Source organism: Botryllus schlosseri, chromosome 1 (genome assembly GCF_051294905.1).
Source record: "Botryllus schlosseri isolate E-star chromosome 1, Bs_hap1, whole genome shotgun sequence".
In the NCBI taxonomy this organism is placed as follows: domain Eukaryota; kingdom Metazoa; phylum Chordata; class Ascidiacea; order Stolidobranchia; family Styelidae; genus Botryllus; species Botryllus schlosseri.
In genome coordinates, this window is record NC_137236.1 from 616,261 (window position 1) to 641,388 (window position 25,128).

Consider the following 25,128-nt stretch of genomic DNA (forward strand, 5'->3'; position numbering starts at 1 on the left):
TGCCTATTTGTTTTTCTCCTTTGTAAGCTTATAGTTTCCCTCAGACATGCGGTGATTACTTCATCAACGTATTTAATTGCGATTACGATACCTATTACACCAAAATCTCTATTGCGATTTTATTGTTAAAGGGGCAATGCATTCTAAATATGATGTGGTCTCGAATTGGAGATGAAATCGGTAAAAAATTCTTGGCCGCAACCATAATCTTCAGAAAGCTTCCGAAATGTAGCTGCAGATAAACAAAAATTCCAACTATCTCCATTACTCCATTATCGACATTACTCCATTACGAATTTGCTGGCACGATATCTTCACTTGCACTTGCTCGACGAAATCTCCATTGCGATTCCTCGCCAGCAATAATTTTTGGCTATCGCGGCAGATTCAAATGTTGAGTAAATAATTGCGCAATATTGATTGCTAGGCTAGCCGATTGAAGCATTGCCATATAGTGAGCCTAAAATTCTTTCATAAAGAATGATTGTACTCGCAGATAAACATATTGATACCTTCTGTCTGTATACCACTTATTCCAGATATTGCAAGTTGCCGAATCACGGAGCAGCTTGACTATGATACATATCTGTATCAAACCATGAAAGCATGGTGTGCATCAGAGTTGGAACAATTACATTATTTCAGTTCAATTACAATTACAATTACAATTACTTTCATGCATGTTTCAATTATATAACAATTACAATTACTCCATGCTAAAAATATCAAATTACTATTACAATTACAATTACTCCTTGCATGCTTCAATTACATTACAATTACAATTACAATTGCTGCTGTTGAACATGTAATTGAATAATCATAAATTCAACCGTGCTCCTTGACAACCGTAGCGTCGTATTTAACAACAATTCAAGTCTAGTTCAGACTGTGTATACTCTTCAAGCCGACCAATAATGGCCGTAAAGTATTCTTCGGTGAAATGGAAAGTATTACGTACCCAAATGCAGCAAGCTTTTCTATCTCGCTGTGTCCACACCATATAGGACACTTCGGTGAAACCAGCTGGACAATAACATATCTATAATTTCAGTACTCGAAAGAATCGTCTTTTACTACTCGACTCGAATCATTAAAATTAATACTCAATTCAGACTCGAGCTACTATTGAAACTCAGAAATGTTGTTTAGTTGACAATCAATTTATACAGTATTTTTAGTTTTGCGAGTCTGTGCCCCATCAGGTAATCTCTCAAATCTCAATATAGCAAGATATCCTAACCTCGTATCCAGACCCCACCCTGCGGCCGGTTTTGAAGGCAATAGAGATTCAATCGTCCGGCGGTCACTGCTTTAATCACTGTTGCTGATGTAATAGTTTTGTAGTTATGTGTTAATAACATGTCTTTCATTTATCACAGGATCTTTGCTGAGATATCAGGAGACGGGTCGCGATCTAGCAAAATTAAAAAAAAGATGATGTTCACACCAAGGTCCGGAAACTTATAAAGCAACTTCGTGCAGCCAACCCAGGGAAATGCTGAACCTGCAACCCTTCAATTGCGTGAACTATATATGCGTAATTATGAGATGCTGCAACATTTGATTAATATACAGAAGTTTCCAGTACCTAGTGTACTTTTATGGCGAGTATGCGTTAGGTTGAGTTAAGACTTTGGTGAATTCGCGTACAAGGATGAGAATGACGTCAGAAAACAGTCATATATGCATCGCATGCTTCAGGCAGTAAGGACTACATGCTTTGACGTCACCAGATTTACTAGTGGCGTAACCAGAATTCAGGTTATCCAGACTACCGATTACTGATAGTGAAGGTTACCAGTCACCGGTAGCGTAACCGATTTCAGGTTATCCAGACTACCGATTACCGATATCAAAGGTTACCAGACACTAGTAGCGTAACCGATTTCTGGTAACAAATGATACTAGAGACAGGTAAACCTCCTGCCACTGCTGAGACAGGTAAATTTACCTGAATATTTCTAACAGTGTAGTAATAAATGCGCTTATGTGCGTACATAGTATGCTATGTAAGATGTCATTGTGACGTAATATTAGCGTGTTTTGTATGATCGCTAATTATGGCTCACGTAATTGGAAATGTAAAATGTTATTTACCTAATTTCCTATGAGTTAGGATTAAGGATAGGGTGCAGTATGTCGTTGAAATAGTATTATAATATATGCACGTGTTGGATTTGCGTATATAGTATATAATTGAAAAAATAATATTATTTTTATCGAGGGACGTAGGAATTAGGGTGAGGAGTAAAAACATAACCGTGCTTTGGCAGATAAGACGTTATATAATATCCAGTGGTCTGGTTAGCCAGACGAAGTAACGATGCAGCATCGTGATCTGAAATCGTATTGTAGATTACCAACCCACGGATAGATGCACAAGATGTGAGTCACGAATGAATGTACCGACAAACGTACTGCAGAGCCGGCTAGAAGGAGCAAACTTTGTAGTCCTAGAGCTGGCGATCCATGCGTCCAAATTTGATGCATCTGGTCTTTATCGTAAGCTATTGATGTACTAATTCCGAAAATACAAAATAAAATCTCGTCAGGGCAATGTAACTGCTCCAAAATAGCCGTTTAAGGCCGACTGCTCTGAAAAGTGAGAGCGCTGCAGCAGCATGACCACAACAATTACATATTACGCCCAGCAATTGTTCAGAACAATGCCGATTCCCAGACTTTCACGACTATTTTGGGATGGTACCATTGCCTGGAAATATACTTTTATTGCGGAATCAGTGCGGCACTAGCTTTCGATTAGGACCATACATATCAAATTTCGACGCTTGGATCGCCAGCTATGGGACTATCAATTCTGCTGCTTTTAGCCAGCTCAGCAGTTCGCTTCTCGGCGTATTTAATCGTGAGTCACGTGTTGCGAATCCATCCGTTGGTTAGTAATCTAAAAATTGTATACAATGGCAGCCGAGGCCAGCATAGCGGTAAAAATAAAATAAAAAACTTCGCCCGCAAGGGCGCAGTCAAGGGCTTCCGCGAATGGATCCACCAAATTCCTTGTCGACATTTAAAGAGAATGCATTATAAGTCAATTATTTTATGTTGTGCTTGTCAGGTCTCAATAGCAATTTAATGTAATTGAAATTGTAATTGAGCAAAATTTTTGTCAAATTGCAATTACAATTACACAAAATAAAAATGCTTCAATTACAATTACATTACAATTACATTGAAAAATTTAATTAATTACATTCAATTACAATTACAAATTACAATTGATCCAACTCTGGTGTGCATCAGTGATGAGCATCGGACGGACTCGGATAGCATTCGGACCGGATATTAGACAATTTTGTGGCAGTCGGATAGGATTCGGATATTATCGCAGATTATTTTTTGGATATTGTCGGATAGTTGTAACTTTTGATACGGATATTTCCGGATAGTTGTAACCAGATGTGAGATTTCATTACAGGCCCATAGAAAGAAGTCATTGATTCAATAACCAAATACAGACAGCTGACACCTTGCGATATGAATTGTAGCAGTCTAAAATGTTTGTCAAGAGTCCAAGAAAATACAAATAAACTATCGCAACTACCATTCTTACCATTCAAGAGTAGACCATACTATAAGGTCAGCCATGTTATCACATTTATTTGCTAAAATACATCTAGTATACCATATTTGCCAGTCTAACGATATATAATATGCGAACTGATAAAAGATGGTATGATTAGACATGAGCTCTCCTGACATAGTTATCATCAGTACAGTATTCTCGCTGAGCAGTTTCTGAAGTTCACAAAATTGAAGGTTTTGTTTCAACATCGGTCGCAGAACTGCATTTGCTTTCCACCTTGACATGTAGTTTTTGAACCCATAGCTGACGAATGTCACAATAGGGCATACAATATCCAGAATCCTCAAAGTAGTTGTTGCAGCAGTTTTCTGTAGATAAATATAAGACAAATCCATCTTTGCATACTTTGTTGCATGACTGATTTTCATGCTACCACAGTAGTTGTATGATACCCTTTCAATCAGCACTATATACAGCGGTGCTTGTGTGCTATGGCACAATCTTTAGCTACCATGAGTCTTCCGGCAGTTCATGATCATAACGGAATATATCCCGATGACGTTCAACAATGTAATAACTCCATTTTGTGAGAAGGTATTCCCAGTGTAGACTTGGACTTTGCGTCAGCTTGCATGTCGAGTTGACAGCTACCGTACCCACACACTTGTAGCCCGACCAATCAAATAAGAATATGCATACAAACATATACAAGTAACTTCCTGCAGTCAGAAAATTATATAGAAAGTTATATAAAAAGATATGTACACAGATAAAATGTATGATAATTATTATAACGGTGCCTCGACTATACAGTAGCCTACCGTCCTCTTTGAAATCATTCAAGATACATGCAGATTACAATCCATACCTTACTAAGGTAAACTAATAACATATAACAAGGCTATGAAATCCAGAATTTCTATATACAGTTACAACGAAACCCAAACCCATTCAACTCCTGCTTAAACTTCCCTTCCTTCAGCAGTTATCTTTTCTCCAATATGATTGACGGAATCAATCATCTAGAACCACTGAGCCATATAAACAAAAGCGGTTAGTTTTTTTTCAACCAATGGTCTGTTCATGTAAATTTGCTTTCAGTTTAAGAATTGTGAAAAAAACTTCGGCGTTATTATGGTGCTTTTCTATATGATTTAAACGAGAGACCATGTAAACAGCTTAAAAGTCAACACCAAGGAGTGGTGATCAGTGCGTTAGGGATGCGTCATTTCTCTTGAGTGGGGCTCCATCAACTGTTCGAAATGTACTCCGTACCGTACAGTTTACTTTGTATTATTTGAAGACCTCGAATATTGTCAAACTGCTCGTGCTGTCTGTGTTTCGTTTCTCCGTAATAATGGATCAATGAGGAAAGTCGACGTCTTGAGAGATAGCAAAGCAAGAGTGAAGTATGGAGAGATTGCATCCTGATTTATGGGACACTGCCTCTGCAATAATTGCTATGTTCAAGTGAAACATAACTTTTCAAGTGGTCCAATTCACCTTACAAATCATATCCGAAAGGCCAAGGATACAGCACAGTTGGAGATAAGTTTCTTCTCTTCCAATATACAAGTCGCCAAGACAACTACTGACCTGCTATTGGTCACTGGAGAGGAGATTTGGACAGCTATTGAGCGACATTCAGGATGGGGCTATTATTGACATTTTGTGTGACTCGACTATAAGCGTCGTGCTCAAAACTTTGAACTGATTGACCAAAGGTATTATAAGCATCAGCAAGTTTCTACTGAACAGGCCTTCACACATTGCAGCATTTGTGGGTACATGCGGATTATCTGCATCCAATATTGACCATCTGAGATTGTAAAATTCCATGGTTACAACTTGCTACTATCACTTCTTGATATTGGGTAATATGGTTAAATGCCTTATTGCTATATATGGCCATAGCCTAATAATCTGTCATTTTTAGTTTTCTTTTGATCCGAGATACCACTTTCATTTGCACACTTACTTTAAATTAGTAGCGTTGTTTCTTCGCGTTAACGTTCCTATAATTAAAAAATTCCAATTTTTGTTCTGTTTGTTTTTGTTCATTCCATAGATACAATTTGTGATCTTTTAGTGCAAAACCATATAAGCTCAGCTGTACAATTGATATTCTGCGATATCATTATTTGATAAGGATTTTTCGGATTCTTGTATGAGATTTTCGGATAATGTCGGATAGTTGGATGAGATTCTTCGGAGTCGGACGGATAGTTCCGCAGACACAAAAACTGTCGGACGGATTCGGATTCTCAAAAATCAACATCCGCTCATCACTGGTGTGCATACGCCGCTGGACATTAGAGGTAAAGCAATAGGCTTTCAATACCTTCTAACTTTGCACTGATTCACTGCCGAGGTGGTTAGTAACGAAGTACTTCTACTTTTTGGAAGTACTCAAGTAGTTTTCCTCTACTTCTTGTACTTACTCAAGTGGATTTAATTTTCTCTACTCCTACTTCTACTTCGTGATATTTGGTGATCTACTTACTTACTTTTCGCTATTTTCAGTTTGTCAAGTAGAAGTAGTTTCACCCCCCCAATCCGAAATGTAGCCTGAGGAATTTCGGGGCTGCTTTCACGAAGTACCAATATTTATTATTCATAAAAGTCAAGTAAAGCCAAGAATTTTTGTTTCGCATCGCGCACAGTAGTTATGTAGAGACAAATATGTTTTCACGAAAGTATCAGTGAATATAATTTGAGTACCGGATTGCTTGGTTCCGCTCACACCGCATTGTCGCGCATATCAAATATTTCATCACAGTAAATATGGCCCACCACATTCCATTTGACACTATACCCTTTTGCAATCTAGCAATTACCTATCATATCGTAATCTAGCTGTAGCAGCCCATTACGTGCCTTGCTAATCTGGAAAATCCAGTCCTTTGAAACTTTACACCTGTTTTAGCAGATCACCCTCGAAGCTTTATGGACGAATAAAGACGTGAAATATATTTTCCGCTTTTTAGAAGTGTTATTTGTATTTCACTTTCAATTGCGAATATCATCTTTGAGTTATAATTACTTTCAGTTCTTATGTCTGCAGAACATACATGTGGAAGCATAAAGCAAATGTAGTAACGCCTCTATTTTCCGACACCAAACATAACTTTTACAATCCACAATATTTTTATTAACGTATACTAATCGCGCAAAGTGATGAAACCGTGTCCGATACAACTTCTACGTATTGCTCTTCGCCTAAAGTTGGGGCCTTATAATATGGGGCAGGGCGCCATGCAATGATATTCTCTAAAACGGCGTCCTCTAGTAAACAATGGGTTAGTATCGCATTTTCATATCAATACTATAATTGGCATCCCATGATACGAAAGAATGCTTATTCTGTCGGAAATTGATACCTCCTGGGATTCGTCAATACAAATCAAGCTCTTCGCACCTTCTGCATAACTCAATTTGCAGCTTTTGACAGTCCATGCGAACGAATTAAGACTGTTTTCAAAACTACTTGCTTACTTGAGTAGATTTAAAGTCAGTCAATGCTACTTCTACTTCAAGTAGTTTTCGGTGCCTTGTTGAAAAAGTACTTCTACTTGTACTTGATTAGATTTTTTCGTCGCTACTTCTACTTCTACTTGAGTAGCTTTCTTGACTACTTTGACCACCTCTTCACTGTGCCATCCCTGAATGTTTAATGCCAAGCGGCAACCAACGCATATCAGTTTTACTAAACAGTTCTTATGTCTGACACGGTCGGGGATTGAGACACGACATAGCTGGCAAGCACCTGGCCGCGCCATCATTATGCTATCTTGTCTGTTAGGAGTTCACGGACCTTTAATTACCTCGAGCCGATGCATCACGGCAGTTCTTTTTAACAATGAGTCAGAAATTCCAACGTTACATATGGTAATATCCAACGATCATAATAATGTTTATTCCAATTACCCCTGACGAGTGTCAGCCTAACATATTCGAGTTCATTTCAATACACCGTATTCAATCGGTCAACGTTCCTGTTTACTACCATCAAAAGTCAGAACGTGCCACTCAATGTTTGCTTAATTCTGATTAAAATCATTGCCTCGGTCATAAATTACGCCATAAACTGATATCACCGAATGCGACATCTAAAGCTTTTTATTGCTGATTGCCGTGTACTGTACACATTATGAGCAAGACGCTGCTCAACTAAAGTAAACATTGTTTGTGAGTGCTGTTGGACGAAACAGATATCAAACTGCATGCCATTGAACTAGATTGATATATATAGCTACTAGGGATGATGTAACCGCGAGGCTAACGCTCGCGATCTGTGTGTGAACCTGAGAAATTTAGAGGTTCACGTTCACAAACGAACCTTGGTAGGTTCTGCACTGTGAAACTTTTGAATATATTACAATTTTTAACATCATTATAACATCTTTGGTAAAAATTCTTTGCATTACAATTTCGGGCCACTCTATGCGTGGCAATGGCACTGTCAGCATAACAAAAATCCACACTAAACTAGCATGCACCTTGTCAATCTCAAAAATTTAATTTGCTTTGTTACAAAAGTTTGCTTGCAATATTCATATTTTCGTTTGTGAATATTTATTATCTCTCTGCAGTGAGCTTGGTCAGCAATCACACGACACATAGAGCGAAATCCGCTTCATGTAGGTAGTCAGCGAAGGATGCTTATTCAACCAATCAATGAAATTGATAGAAAGATAACATCATTGTCTGACGTAAAAATTCTAGCAGGCGTACGGAACCCATCTTGATTTGATATGTTTATTGTATCATAAAAACAAATCCGTGCGACTAGGGTGTTGTCTACTTAGTAATTTGTTAATGAGGTAATATCGGTAGCGGAGTTGGATCAATTGTAATTTGTAATCAAGCTGAATATAATTTTTTACATCATATCAAGTAATTGTAATTGTAATTGAAGCATTTCTATTTTGTGTAATTGTAATTTATTGAAATTTTGCCGAATTACAATCTCAATTACATTGACAATCACAACATATAATAATTAGCCTATTTTTATCGATGTTCTATACGTGCCTCGTTAACTGGATAATTCAGCCATGCTAAACTGTTTGCCATACTTCATTGGCAACAGAAAACGTAGCGAATTACAATATAGGCTAAACCAGTGGTTCTCAAACTGGCGGCCGTGCCCCCTTGTTACGCGTGAAAGTATCTGATAGGAGGCGAGAAGCTCCGATAAATTGAAAAATTTCACCGCGCTTGCTGCGATTTACCTTCATTTCATAGTTATTGCTCTGTATATAGTACGAATTTCATATTGGAGAAGTCTCTCATCAACAGTCATAACCTTCCATACCATCAAACTATCTGTAAGGATTTCCAACATTCTAGTTTCATTATGTGATATGACGATAAGGGAGGCACAAAATATTTCACTGTCATAAAAAAAAAGCTAAAAAAAAGTTTGAAAACAAGTGGGCTAAACTAAATCCTAATGTTTCAAAAATGGATAAACAGCAAATAAACTCTTGTGAAACCCGTGACGAACCATTTCCTACACCACGGTCATAGTTTTTCGTTTAAATCTCTGACCAGTACTGAGTCTTGTTGCAACAATTGCAAAAAGAAATTCCAGTTTTCAACCAAGGCTTCATCAAACTTGATCACGCATTTTTTAGAGATGTTATGCCAATCTTGACCAAATTTACTGGGGCCCGAAACTTTCCGCACCCCAATGTTCATCAAATACAATCTAACAGTTTTTGAGCAAGTGAAAATGTAAATGCGAACCAAAATTTTGTAATTCGTAGTTAATATCAGGAGCTTCTTTCCTTTTGCATTTAATTTATTTTAAACACTTTATCATTATCATCGTTATAGCTGACGACTTACCAATTACATTTAATTTGCCTTACTCAGCTTTGTGTATTGGTTTGACTATATTTCACTGCCGGTCTTATAATTGTAATTATAATTGTAATTGTCATTAATAACATGTTTAACAGTAATTGTAATTTGATATTTTTAGCATTGAGTAATTGTAATTGTAGGACTAATTGAGCTGAATTAATGTAATTGATCTAACTCTGATCGGTAGTAAGTATTACATCAACCCGTTTCACACTCCTCTCAATATCAATGTAGTAATAGTGAGGCGCAGAATACATAGTCCGATCTGGCCTCGACCCTCAAGGCGTAAGCTTATATTCCCTTGCAAGTCCTTGTCGAAATTGTTGGCAAAGCAACGGAATATATTGATTTTATTGGATTATTATATCATTTGATTGCTTCGGTTCATACATTTGATGACGTTTAAAAAGTGTCGCCTGAGTCGTCGCTAGGTATGATGTACATTAATATATATCACTTCACTGAAATTGAGGGTTGGAATTAGCAATATAACGACGTCAAGTGAAATAAATTTCAGCTTCTTAAAATGCTTTACGTTTTGTTCTCCCGAAATCTCAAATCCGATCGCGGGTCGCAAAATATGACACCGAGGGCCGCATGCCACGTGTTGGTGACCCCTGCCATATATCTCGAGTAATGGACCGACCAATGTATAGATATCATTGGTCGACATAATAAAAAAAGTCATAAATGAAGTGAAATCCACAATGCGAATGCTCAGGTGGGTCATTCGGTCCAATGGCGCTGAAAAAATTGACCTTTTTAAGGGTCAACACTAGAAAAGTACACCGGATGACTATGGCATAAAGTGGACAATCCGGGAGTCGAGCCGGAAATAATAACCTTTATTGTTATCCAACACAATAAAATTTTAGAAGCAGCAGTTTTCTAGTCCGACAATCTAATTTTTTTTTGGTTTTAAAAAAGTAATAGGTGTCCTCCTTTCCGGATCCCAAAATAAGGGAAGTCCACTGTTGATGGGGGAGGGGATTTTTCTGCGTTGGGGTGTCAAACCAGGTATGACTGCTGAAATATGTTGTTTCAATTTATTCTGATCGCTATTCTTTAGAGATCACGCGATAGCTGAAAGCGATTCTGGAAGTCACGTCCTGACTCCACTGGACCATGCAATGGTTTGAACACGGCTATCAAGGACCGTTTATTCCAGAGGTGGGCATAGTAGTCATTGTTGGTACTGAATAAGTAAAAGTAATGTCCTAACAGTTCAGCTTAATGCGAGTTTAAATTTCCAAGTATTCTAGTATTATTTTGGTTGAAAAGCAACACGTACCTGGGTGTACTTTGTTACTGACCTACTCTGCGATGGTAGACATACCTAGGTCTTACTTTCTACTCCAATGGTTTTCAAGCGTGACCTATTCATCTTGTTAAATTACCATATTTTTCAAGCCCATTCATGACCAACTATTATCTATTTTTCAGCCCTTATGCGCATCCTATCTACGTTCATTTCTAGTCCTGAAAGAAACAAGTGTGCATCGACCGAGGCTGCTGTGATTTCGATTGAAGCTGTTCTACTGACAATGATCCTACCTGCTACTGACTAAAATACACCGCGTCAACTTGCAAACTGTGTTTATTCATCCATACGGGGACAGGAGGCAGTGTAAGTATAAGACGACTAAACTACGGAAATATCGTAATCAAGTGATTACACAGTTAGTTATAAAGCAACCAGACGCGACTAGCAATATGTGGTAGCTTCGTAAACAGATATGACAGGTTTGCAGTTTTTGTGACTAGACTCTACTCGCGTCAATTTGTGAAATATGGTGTATAACCTGACTCGATTTGCGGCAATTTGTGTATTGACTCGACCTGTACTCGAGTCAATGAGACTGACTCGACCAAGCCATAAAACTCGAGACTCGGATGGCCAAGACGGGCATTTAATTGTAACTTCGAAGAATAGTAAGCTACCACCATATAATACTTAAATATCAACCAAACAAAGTTGTAAAAACGCGAGTTAAGCAGGATTGAACCGAATAATGAGGTGCAAACACAATGAATTGGACTCAGACTCAATTATCAACACTGTGACTCGGCTTAAGCCTTTGAACTCTGACTATGACTCGGTGGTGAATTGAAAATGACTCGACTCGTATCGAGTCAAAAATATGAAAGTAGAACTAACTTGTGACTAAGGACCTTGTGACTTGGTGAGAAGCATGAGACACAGCTTACGACCCAAGTGCAAAAATTAATAAAAGCGGCCTTGAACGAAAGGTACTGCTGATTTCGAAAATATAAATTATAATCTGGTCTGGACGCTGTAACGCACCCCAAAATTACCATGAAATTAATAAAACTCGACATGGTTTGGCTGCGACAAAATGATCACATTAATGACCTGATATGGCTTTCATATTGTTCGCTACAAAACCCGAATTCAAGGTTTGCAATCAAGTCACGAGGTTCCGGGTCCCAATTCGATCTTACTTTTACAGTTTTACCTCGAGTAAGTCAAGTGAGTCATTTTCAATTCATCATCGCCTCAAGTTTGAGTATTGGTGCAGAGGGTCGAGTCCATGTCCCAGTCACTGTGTTCACAGTTCAGTCTAAAGTCCACGGCATGATCAAACCAATCTTTTACAACTATGCTTGGGTGATATTTAATAACCAGTGTTCATAATATCCTGATTTTCATTATTCTTAACAATTTTTGACCCTAATTTTATTTACGAGTACTGATGGACGAAATTCCAATAATACCGAACTTTACTTTTTCTAAGTTAAAACGAAACTCCGTTTCGGCTGCTTGAGTTTTGAGTCATGTGACTTGGTCGAGTCAAGCGAAATGACTCGACTCATATTCAGCATGTAAGAAATTGACTCTGGTCAAGTCGAGTCACCCACACTCGAGGTATTTGTAGCTTCATATGATTTCCAATTGTGCCGCCACGTGACGTGCATGTATCAGTAGGTTGTGTGTAGCGTTGGGAGAAAAGGACAACTCCCAAACCAGTCGCACTTGGGACCATTTTGCGGGTACGTTTTCCACTCGTACCACAATTTTGCTGTTTTCGGTTTCGTATGATTCTTCATCGTTGGCTGTCATACGGACTTTGCCTTGAAACGGAAGTATAGTCGCATCTGAGGAATAGGTAGGTCGAATGTTTTTTCCCAATCTGCAATCCAGAGTTCTGTAACGTTCTCTGTCTTTTCATATGAGCGACTGAATATTCCGAGACTTTCTCTTGAAACTTGGCGATTTGGGTTTGATTTAACATTGTTTCATTCGACGAGTCAATTTCCTGCTCTTAGCTTCTGCTTTGAGAGAAATTTTGCTTTACGCTGTCCTTTGATTTCGAGAGCTTCCCTAAAATGTAGAAATCGGTTGACTTGAGCGGGAAAAATAGCCCTCGTATCACAGTAACTTGATCTATTTTCTAAAATAGCACTAACTGTTGCGCTAGGCACAATGACCAGAGGACTCGCATCTGAAATCAGAATTAACCCTACCAATTTGAGTCAACTAGAGAAATTATTTGTCTCCTTACCAATACGACTGTGCAGAATCAAGTATTACATATTAGGCTTCACACGCAGTGGATATTCGAGTATCACTCATTATGACGAAATCCCAGTATGTAAGATGTCAAAGTTCATATAGATACCTTTTACGCTACTACAAAGAATATAAGAATATATTGAAAAGAATATAATGTCTGTACTTTGATATTTAATCCACAATACCTAGCTCATTGCACTTTGTGACAATACTGTGGGTCGATCATGACTTAAGAAATATGTTAATCAAAATAACATTCATAGCTTTTTACTACATGTTCTGTAGGCTCCGATACGGCCAGTCGAGGTTTCAATGCTCCCACAGTTGAAAATACCGTCAAAACTATAATTCTCATTGTTCAATTACATTTCATAGGCAAGGAGCGAAAAAATATCAGGACTCCGAAAATTTCACTTCCCGACTCAAATCATTATATATATTATTCGAAGCAGATTCGAGTATTCGTATCATCGTGACCAGCCCTACTAACCAATATGTGTTCATTGTTCATTTATTAACTAAACTTATCATTTCGATCGTATTTCCACTGTGGAAGCCTTTCTGGAAGCCCCTGGAAGAAAACTTTCTTGGTAATATAACAGCATACAAAAGCTGTTGTACAAAACTACGTTAGCCGGAAGGAGATATCTGTAAACCCGCAGCATTTGCAATGAAATAGGCATGGTCGACAAAATACCATATCATTCTTAATATGACGTAGAACAGGCATTACATTCTTTGTGGTTGCATGAAAGGTACATATTTGCACTTTCCACATTTCCCACACCCCTACGATGTCAGATGTAGTGGTACTTCACCAAACGCCTAATATTCGATTCATGGTCAAATCACTCAGCCACTCGATTTTCACAACCCTGCCAATGAATACTACAAGGAGATTGTCAGTAGCCATCAACTCTCACAAAACATCATGTTTCAATAATGAGTGTCAGTATCTCAAAATCTATTCGGGTGGCCAACCTGTTCTAAATCTTATTAAGAGCGTTTTCTTTCACATATTATTTCAGGCTTCACCGAGTATAATATGATTGGCTGGTATGCAGACTTGTACAAGCTACCGATCTAGTTAGTTGACGGTCAACTTGCGTCATCGTTTGACGTGAATCGTGATCCCGCGCTTTATTGTGTGATGTTCTTGCAGACATTTCTAGCTCAGACTCATCACTGCAGAGACTGGCGTGGCCAGGCTGTTAGGAGTTTACAGCTTCCCCATTTCAACTAGGACAAACTACTTCGTAAGCACAGACAGTTCCAAACAGAAGTGAAGATAGGTAGTGCAATTCTAACGTTATTTGGGAAAACACCTAGTTTGCATATGATAGGTCAAATTTGTTCAAAATTAGGATTTTGAAGGTCAAAAAATGTTAGTTTTGATTTTTTAGGTCACAATGTTTGGTTTTTTAGGTAAAAGAATCAACCTAGTCAAAACCATCCATGTCATCAAACTCTCCGTTGGGACTGCCAGCATTCTGATTGCATTTGTGACATGACGATAATGGGGGCGCGAAATTTTTCACTATCAAAAAGGGGGCGTGTCAAAGAAAATTTGAGAAACACTGTTATAAATCTAATTGAAGTTGCAAGTTTTGCAAAGAGAGTACGGATTTCTGAAATCTAGTAGTTTGTTGAAGTCTGGGTACAGCACCTGAATAGTGGTTTAAAAGTACCGTAAGCATGAACAAGTCTACCAACGTTTTCCTTACCAATCAGCGAGTCGATACAATTTGCCACTTTGTCGGAAGTGAGGTCTTGAATTAGACGAGACCACATCCCTTGGTCATGCCAATGGTGGAATTGATGGCGATCTGAATATAAGATGTCAAGAATGTGACAGCAACGTATTGAAATATATGAATATGTGCAGGAAAATAATGTACTTGCATCTGAGATCTGATGAGCATACGTACAACACACTTGATATCAAAAAGGAAGAAATTAGTTTCTCATTAAATTCAAGGTTTTGATATTTGCCTTCGACTTCCACACACTTGCCACAAACACATTTTGAATTCATTTTCATGTTTGGATGACGGATATAGAGCAGTGGTCGGCAACCTCTGGATCATGATCCCAAGTGGGGTCGCCTTAACTGTTCCTGGCCTCGCCATGACTCAACATATCTATTACTGTTTCAATTCAACAGTGAAAATCTACCAATAGTTTCATGTTCTTGTTCTATGTTCAGTTTAGTTACAGTAAGTAGGCGTGCAGTACTGGCGTTCAATGGACGATGTTCAGCCAGATTGCTTTCTGTCTGAAGCTAGCTTAAAATTGCTGTCACCTTATCATATTTGTCAGTTGGTCAAATTGATACTGAGATGCCAACCATTAAGTATTGAGGCAAAGCTATCCATAGCGGCAAGTTTCCACCTCTGATATACAAGCGTGTTTGTGAAAGCACAGCCTGTCGTAGTGGTCTGGCGGACCGTGTTGAAATGACTCGGGTTATGTCTTGAGTTGAGTCAGACTCGAGTCACCTTTTTTCGTATGACTTGATTTGACTCGAGTGACTTTGCAAAAATGACTTGACTTGACTCGGCGTTTCACAAATGTGGATTAACTGGAAGCAAAATTTACGAGTCAATTTCAAGTCATCAAGAAATCGGTTTTGCTAATAATCGCTGTATACGTTATTATTTGTTCGGATTGCTCTCGATACGTTGTTGTGACTGGTGAGAGCGACAAATCATTCATTCAATCATTTTGCGTTTTACTGAACGACCATTATTCTATAGCAAATATATTGACCGCTTACAGTGTGCGTTGTCGCAGTAGCAAAGTAATATAATAACAACAATGTCAATGATTGGTCAAAGATTGGTCAATGGTCATTGGTGCTAGGTGATAACCTTAACCAAATCTCTTATTTGATCTAGCATTCAGAATTGAATTCGAATATACTTAACAAGTTTATATTACTAGTCAAGCATTGGCGTGAGCCTAATTTATATCTCATGGATAAGTAGTTAGGTAATGCTTCATATCAATTCGTTTCTGCTATCTAAGGTTTTCGGTTCACTATTTTGGCGGATAAATTAATGACTGCGGGTATACAACAGTTACTTCGTTTGACAGTACTATGCATTTGGGTGCTATACAACGCATTTTTCCATGTATATTCATCTCTATATTCATCCCTCGGTTTAAAATAAATGACGACTCAATCTGAATTTCGAACAGCTAGTAAAATGCAATGTGATGCCTTGTACTTCGAAAAGACAACTTGACTTGAATTGTGACTTGACTTGACTCGAGCCAAAATGCACAATGAATCAAGATGGCTTGCGACTCGAAGGTAGTGACTTGATCCAAACACTGCTGGCTGAAGAGAGAGACATGGGATATTTTTCATTATTTTCCCATGTCTCAGCAACTACATGATACTGCAATAGAGTTGTGCTACACACAGATGGATAGCTTCGCGCAGCATAGAGGCAACTGGAATGGAACATGGCGGTATTTAAAAATCATTTATTTGCAGATCCATTATGGTAGTTTTCTGAAGAAAATGGCTACAACCAAAATTTTTTCCACAATTTTATCTTTGTGCGCAGCGCAGTGACCATTGAAAACAATCATTTTGGAATATTTTTGTACCACAACATTTCTCAATAACCGTTAAACGTTTTTCCCTATCAAAAAACAAAATGAGATAGCACGTAAATGCTGGTTTTATTTTCGTTTCAATTGGGGTCACCCATTATGAAGTTGCCGACCGGTGGTCTAGAGTAGGTCAGCCCGCACAACACTGACAATTGTTTTGGCCGAATATTGGACCGCACATACCTGGTCGTACGAGTCCGTCCCTGCCGAGATACAAATTCCTCTTGCCATCCTTCTCCTTCTTTTGCTTCTTCTGTTGATTTATCATCCTTTCACGTCTGTCCACAGCTTAATTAACTCCAATCTCATTCCCGTCCAGGTTGTTGCCCTGCAATGGTAGTCACATAGTCGCAAATATGTTTACAGACAGACTTGTACAATAGAGGGGAATTTTTTGCAAATTTCATCGGCTTTATTGTCAAATCGTCAAGTTACCTTAAAAACCTTGCACAACAAATTTGACTCCATTCCAACCAGTCGATGCCGCGGTCAGTCAAATTGGTCATTTTTTAATAGTAGTATTTACGGTGACCAATTTCGTCATACCGACATGACCCAAAATCATATTCCAGGTATGCCTGACGAGGAAGGAATGTCTTTTCTACTTGTTTTGATCTTGGCAAGGGCCTATGGCGGAGTTTGGATGAAGACGTCGCCAGTAAACGAAAAAAGGTATGACATGGATTAGCTGGAAATTAGTCCACGTCACTGAAATAGACACGTTAAAAATCATTTCATGGTCGAGTCACTCAGGTACTTGATTTTGACAACCCTATTCATGAGTAGTACAAGGAGAATGTCCATGGTCATCAACTCTCACAAAACATCATGTTTCAATCATGAGTGGCAGCATCTCTAAATTTATTCGGGTGGCCAACAAGTTACAAATCCCATTGGGAGTGTATTTCTTCAAATACTTTTTCAGGCCCAGCCGAGTATAATATTATTTACTGGTATGCAGACTTGTGTAAGCTACCAATCTGGATAGTTGAAGGTCAACTAAAACCTGGTTTTTGATTAGTTCAAGTTGTGGATTTTAAGTAGTTTTAGTTACAGTAGCGCATTAAAAAAATAGTTGCCAATAACTGGAAAACTCACGTCATCGTTTCGCGTGAATCGTGATACCGTCTTTGTGTTGTGTGATGTTATTGCAGCCATTTTTAGCTCAGAGTCATCACTAAAGAGACTACTGGTGGGGTATTAGGGTTTGAAAGCCTTCCCATTTTAACTAAAAACCCTCACTTTTAGAAGTGACGATTCTGTATCCAATATTTCCTATCTCGTTAGCGATTCGGTAATTTGTATTATCAGTGCTGCCAATTATCGACAATCGACAGTGCATAGTGGTATGCGATCTGGTTAGTTAGTTGCAGAGCTTTATCAGCCCTGGTTCCAGTTACGCATCTCAAACACCCAGCAGTTTGTAGGAGTCTGTTGCTATATATTATTTAGGAAGTGGGTAGAGTTTTATCTTCATTGGCCGAATGATTATGATCAAGTGTTGTAAAGGAAAAATGATACCATGAAATGAAACAGAAAACGAGAAAAGGTAATGTCAAAGTCACAAAATGTCAGCTTTGCTTGCAGTTTTACCTGTTTTCCAATGAAATTCAACTATGGGCCTCTTGATCGGTACGAAGATGCCAGGATTGTCATCAAAACTTTTCGAAGCTTTTAAAGCGTGCTCGTGCTTGGTGATGTTAATGAATGCGTATCAGAGCGGTCTTCCGACTCCATCTTTGTTGAAAGTCGCCTCGAGAATCCACGTTAACTGCAGCATGTCGATCTTTGAATTGGGACAGGAGAAGCTTCTGAAAACATAATGGAATCACTATATCGAAGTACTCCTCAGAGTAAACGAGTTAGTCACACAAAACGGCCAAAGACAAAATATGGAACAGCGCTTCTCTACCTTATCAGCTTGTGGAACGGTAAAATTTCCAAAAATCAAGGTCAAGACAGAATGTAATGACGACAACAGCAGACAATTTGAAACCAAGAATCTTAACATTAATCAAATGAGAAATTTGCTACTGTCCGTTTGATATCACAGCTGTTATATCAGGTCTCATTAAATACTGTGAGAGACGGGATAAAACCAACAACTCACTTTTGACCATTTGGTGTATCTTAGAAGAAACGTGACCAAATGTTTGCCAGATATATAATACTCTCAAACGTAGCTAATTTGATATTTTAGAATGTCCTCAAATTTCGGAAAGTATTTATGACTCATGACTGGTCTTTAACGAGTTGTAGGCTACTTTCAAACATGGTACAGCACTTGAAGCATTTTTCGCTGAAGACTTCCAGGTTAGCATAAGGTATCGCCAGGTTAGAAAAGGTTAAGAACCACTGCTCTAGTCATTTAGTACACTATCTTGATGATAGCACTTCATAGAACACACACATATTTCAGCAGAGAGTTGTATGCAGTGATAATCAGTTTAACAATAGACTTGTGTGATAGCTATGAATGGAATTGTTTACATGACGGATCGAATATTCTCAACCGATGCTACTTGTTCTAGGTTCTTATTCCAGGACAGTGGTTCTTATCCTTTACTAACCCGGTGAACCGTTACATTAATCTGAACGCATTTGGAGAACCCCATATTTTCGGCAAGTCACTAATAAGCTACCAGGTAACACATCTAATACACTACCGTACTATAGAATACGGGTCCACTGAATCAACTTTGCATTACCATCACTGTTGAAGGAAAAAAATCATATAACATGATGATCACACAATATATATTACAGTAAGTGATTGAGACTTCTGCTGTATGAGTCTTGTTCAGAATGACTTGGACAACTAAATAATTCTGGTTGTTTGATTTCACTAATCATAGGAAAATGTCGGTAATATAATTCTAACATAATTAGTGAAATTTTTCTTTGCTCTAATTCTAATCCGATTTTTTAATTCTAATCTATTTTCTGGTTCATTTAGAATTGCTACAGGAGAACTGTACCGTGCAAAACGAGTCGAGCATAGTGTACAGACATTTAGTCAGCATGCTTTGAAAATAAGGTCTGATATGATATGAACTGGACTTTGTTCCATGTCCATGCTTTTGCAAATTGAGTAATTCTAATTACAATCTAATTCGGTAAAACTGTGTAACCATGTCACTTGAAGTCTGGTCTAATTTGAAAAAAAAAATGGTCCAGTTATAATTTGAATTCTAGTCTAATTTGGAGAAGAAAAAAAATGTGCAGCTATAACTTTAATTCTAATCTAATTTCGAAAACCTGTGTAGTTGTCCAAGTCTGACTCATAAAACCCCTGGGGTAATCGTATGAGCCCCGGTTAGTGGGCACTGCTCAAAGGTAAAATACAAAGCATGCTAAAATTTGTGATTCTGACACACCTTCAACTTTTTACCGTTCACACTTCTAGGAAGATTGTCAAAATAAAGTCAAGTTGCTGAGAGACATTAGGATTTTTTCTGTTTGGCCCGTTTGGCATTGTTGACCTTTTCACGTTTCTTCCATTCTATTGCGTTTAGACCTTTCGCGGCTCGCGTTCCTACACAAAAAAACCACAGCCGGTCAGTGTAGTCAGCATTGCAATTTACTACAAGTGTTAATCGGATGTGGCTACTTTCGATGTAGATTCTCGATTAGAGCAAAATGATTCACACAATACACAGGATGAATCTTGGAAACCATTTTCAACTATAACGACACAGGGGACTGTAATTCAGTAAAATAAGTGTTGTAACTTATCTCAAAACTACTCTGTACTTTTCAAAATCAAAATGCAATAGTAAGTACCGTAGTTTGGTCGTGAAGTAGAAATGGAAGTAGTCTTAACATAGCCAATTTAATTAGTTACCGGAATACTAAGCAAAACATACTAAACAGTTTTAGGAATCAAAATGGAGTCAAATGCCATCCAAGCGGAAGCAGTAATCTTCACAGCAAACAAAAACTCTATGTTGAGTGAAAATGAGCTTTCAAAGTTGGTATATAATAGTTGCAAAAATTAGGTAAAATACGGTAGTTGAGAATCACTGGGTGATATGAACTCAAACGGGAACTGTACTGCTCGGATACTATGATGATTAATTATGATAAAAATGTACGGGAATGGGTCTTTGATAAAAATGTGTTACATGATACCATGCCATACACTGCAGGTCCGTCAGATAAAATACAATTTTATGCATCGATACGCTAGTGCAGTGCTTTTCAACCTTTTCGAAAACCATCAGCACTTTTTCTGCAAGATAAATTTCCTGGCAACAAACCAACCGAAAATTGTTATACAAAAAGAAAAAGTAGATACTTAACAAGATTTTGTTTATATGTGCAAGAAGTAGGCGACTGGTTCAGGCAAATAAATGTCTCATTAAAAAAGCCACTCTATTCCGTAGTTTTGATTTCAACTATACTGCACTAAACCCTTTTCGGCGAAATAAGTGTTCAGTTTTGTACAAGAACTTCTAGTGCTTGGATATCCAGGTGTTTATAAGAACCATCCCGCACTCCTATCCAGTATACAGCGTCTTTCCCTTGTGCAAAAAAAGGTTTCCGACAAAGGTCTCACAACCTCCAGTTCGTCGAATGTCTGCAAAACCCGCATGTCTGTTTCAATGCTTCTGACATATGACTTGTAAAGTAAGCTCTAAAACTAACACGAAGAATAAGCCCATATGAGCTGGATACCTTGTGATACGCTGATAAACAGTGACCTTGGATGCATAAAAACAACCTGCAAGAAATTCCACAAATTTTACCTGCATATTATCAGACCAGTTAGGTGGCGTTGAGACTCAAAATTATACCATTTGCAACCCATACTTTGAGGAGCCGTGACCGGGACGGAATTTGCTTTAACTTGCAAGTGTGAGTCTGTGATGATGGTATGTATTACTATCATCGTGCCTCGTGCTAATCGAACCATTTTTACGAAAATATGATGATTTCCCAGAGAAATAAAGCAGACAGTCATTTTTAAGTCATTAATCCCGCGTGTTGCAAGCTCAGACTCTGCTGATGTACTGTAGACTATACATGCCACTACACCCGGTTTTGTACCAGACTTTTACTATGTAATAAATACAGCGCACAAACAGTAATTCACTACGGCTGGCGTGAGACAAAGTTATTGTAAAAGATACGAATAGGTCAAACACGTGTTTGCATTTACGTTTCAACGACCAAGGTTATGGAGCCATCGCACTCGAATTTCCTATCAGGTTTATTTGAATTATTCCACGCCACAACAAGTACGGTGACAATTATTCACTATTTTAATTCGCATTCATCTGCACCACGTCTCTCATCCGCACTGCAAATTTTCCATCCGCACAAATGCGTACCATCCCACAGGTTAAAAGGCACTGCGCTAGTTCATTTGGTGGAGAACATCAAACTTTTGAATCGATTTATAAATTCGTAATGTATTTATCTGTGTCTTGTCATATCAGATTTCCTGCCCTACTTTGGTCTTGGCATACATCACAATTCACAATAATGTAATTGCTGGACCAAACTTTTTAAAAGTAACCTACCTTTCAGCTACTTGAAGAATATTTATATGTGATTGTGTAACCAAAGAAGGCTTGTAAACCAAATTCGTTACATAATGACTCTACCTTTTGCAGAGATCTGTGAGTATGATTGAGTCAGGAGTCTGGAGTCTAGCCCACACCAAAGTTGGTGCCTTTTGAAAAGAAATCCAAGAATCCGAATCAAGTTAGTGCTTTTTAATAGAGCCACATACAACGAGTGTGATATCAAAAAGGCACTAGCAACTGTCTAATTGAAATGAGCCTCTGATATTTGCTTTCAAGTTGCACACTTGCCTTAAATACGTTTTAGGTTAATTTTGAATTTTGATGACTGGTCTAGAGTAGGGCAGCACCACAATACTGAAAAGCTTGTGTTGGATATTGGCCCTCGTGTACCAGGTCGAACGAGACATTACCTGCCGCGATACGAATTCCTATCGTTCTAAATTTCATGATTTCGAATCTACTGTTGACTGAGAATCCTTTTCATATCAGTACTGCTCACTGCTTGATACGTTTGAATCTCTTTCGCGTTCAGGATGGTGCCTGAAATGGCAGCCATAGATTTATTTACAGACACACTTGTACAAACTACCAATCTAGTTAGTTGGCAATCAACATGACGATATTGAAAAATCATTACGGTAGTTTTCTGAAAAAAAAAGATACAGGCAAAGAATAGCTACGGCGAAAACTAATTAGAGGATAATCTTGCAAGGCTTCTATGAGGGAAATTGGCATGACAACAAGGAAAACAACCGGCATCACCGATACCAACCTTATTTTTGAAAGTTGGATAGTCTGTCATTTCATTTCACATTTCTCGCGGAGATGTATCTGTAATTGAGAAAATTACTTCTACTAATTATAAGTGACACCTCTACCAAATCTACTTTTTTAAACTACTCAATCAAGTAATTTTAAGACGTTTCCATTTCTACTTCCACTCCACAATAACTACTATGACTTTACGATGTAAGTAAGGCGACAGCGGCTTGGCAATCGATTTCCCTGCGCGGGGGATATTCTTGTTACCTCGTCGCAAAATGCCTCGGACAAACAGGTATTTTCAGGAGAACAATAAATTAGATTAGAATAAAAATGAGAGCATATGAACATTTCACAAATTAGATTATAATTAGAACTGAAGATCATTTCACAAATTAGATCAGAATTAGATTACTTGAATTTCACTCAAATTTACTGGCACTGTAAATCATAATGACTTCTGTTGTATGAGTCGGGTGTGACCTAGCCTAACGTGAACCCTGAGACTGGCTCAGCATGGCTTGGACAAATAGATATTTCTAGTTGTCTAATTACACTGATTACAGCAAAATGTCTGAAATTTCATTCTAATATAGTTTGTTAAATGTTTCATTGCTCGAACTATAATTCTGATCCAATTTCTTTTTTTTTGGAAAATGCTACTAGAGAACTGTACGTGCAAAACGAGTCAAGGTTGGTGTAGAGACATTTGTCATTCCTATGTTTATGAGAATGTGGTCTGACCCGATATGAATTGAACTTGATTACATGCTCAAGTTTTTGCGAATTCAGTAATTCTAATTCCAGTATAATTTGTTGAAACTGTATAGTAGGGTTGTCCAAAATTTGAAAAATTTCGAAAATGCTGCGTTGTAATGTCTTATTCTATAGATTATTGATTAAAAACATCAACAAGCCTGAAAGAAGCTCTCAGGAACGTCGTTAAGATTTCTTACAAAGCGTTTGAAAGTAGCCGTCTGCATGTGGGCGGGGAATCGATGAAGTGGGCGGGCAATCACGAACCTAGAATTTTGATTGGTTGGAACCTGTAATAATAAGCTACTGATTGGCTGAAATACTGATTTTGTGATCATTGCTGGTCACGATTTCGTTCTACTCTGTTGTGTTGGTTTGCAGCCATTTCTGTTCGTGGCATTGGCGATATGGTAAATTGACGTTGTTAATGCTGCCATCGACAACAGCATAACGATCCAGTAATATATTTTCTACCTGAACACTGTGTATAACAGTTTTGTTACTTCTTGCACAGGAGCTTGGCCAATTAAGATAAGAATGAACTAGATGCATGCATCGTGCTACCTTCGAGCCTTCTAAAACATACCAGTTGACAACGACTGTAACTCATAAATTGCAAACCAGTAGTCAATTTCTCCTTATGGCTTGTTATGGTAAGTCGACGTCTCTCTCTAAAACGATCGCATATTACACTTTTTATTCAAGATTTAACAAAGGCAAAAATGCTATTTACAAAAGGCATCATTAAAAAGTATATCGCAGGGTCAGTGTTGCAGATCACTGGCCTTTGATAAGAGTAGACTTCCTGCTGTCTCCAAAAATCTTCCTATGCTGTTCCACAGCTTGAAGCAAACTGTCTCTTTGCTGTTCATTGTCAGTCAAGATTGCAGCATAGTCTGTGCTTAGCTTGACACCTCTTTCTGCGGCATCATTAACGACTTTGACAGAACTAACGTAGCAATTCATTTTATTGAATGAATCTGAAAAGTGCCAATCATCAACCGGTTGACGCAGCCAATCCCCAGAACATTCAAAAACTTCAAATATGTACCACGACTGGGGCCCAATAAGGTCAGACAACTGTCCTTGTTGATCTGTATAGTTGCATTCAATGAGGGTGGGCCCCTTCTGAAACTGGAAGTTCGCTCTACTTGCAGGAGCGCCTTTGCCATATTTTCCCGGGTTTCCTTGCTTTCCGTCGGTGAAAACAAGGCGTATACAGCGGTTTCCTCAACAATATACCAGTCGTGCTTCAAAAGCTTTCGTGAAGCAGCTGTGGAAACTTGCTCATCATATTCCTTATAACTCAACATGTGCTGAACGAATCTCAAGTCATTACCAGCTGCATCACGACCAATGCTTGAATCTACCCACGCAGGGATATAAAAGAGAACCAAAAATAAATTGAAGCGGCGCAGCAGTTCAACTTCTTCAGATTTGTAATCTAATTGGTCGGCCCACATGAACATCTTTTGAGCATACAGAATTGTACCCATCCATCT

At 38.3% G+C, this 25,128-nt stretch overlaps 1 protein-coding gene and 1 long non-coding RNA gene across 3 annotated transcripts in view; both read right to left on the reverse strand.

The window, feature by feature from the left end:
- LOC145444644 (uncharacterized) overlaps positions 1-25,128 on the reverse strand; it is a 226,754-nt gene that overhangs the window by 118,018 nt on the left and 83,608 nt on the right. The gene's annotated exons all lie outside the window — the stretch shown is intronic.
- Positions 10,962-18,553, reverse strand: LOC145439609 (uncharacterized). 2 transcript variants are annotated; one of them, XR_013915298.1, is made up of 5 exons: positions 18,171-18,553; positions 17,013-17,204; positions 16,761-16,905; positions 14,678-14,779; positions 10,962-12,761 (listed from the first exon to the last, which is right to left on the reverse strand). It is a non-coding gene; the product is annotated as an uncharacterized LOC145439609 (long non-coding RNA). The 2 variants fall into 2 exon arrangements; XR_013915300.1 differs by lacking the exon at positions 17,013-17,204.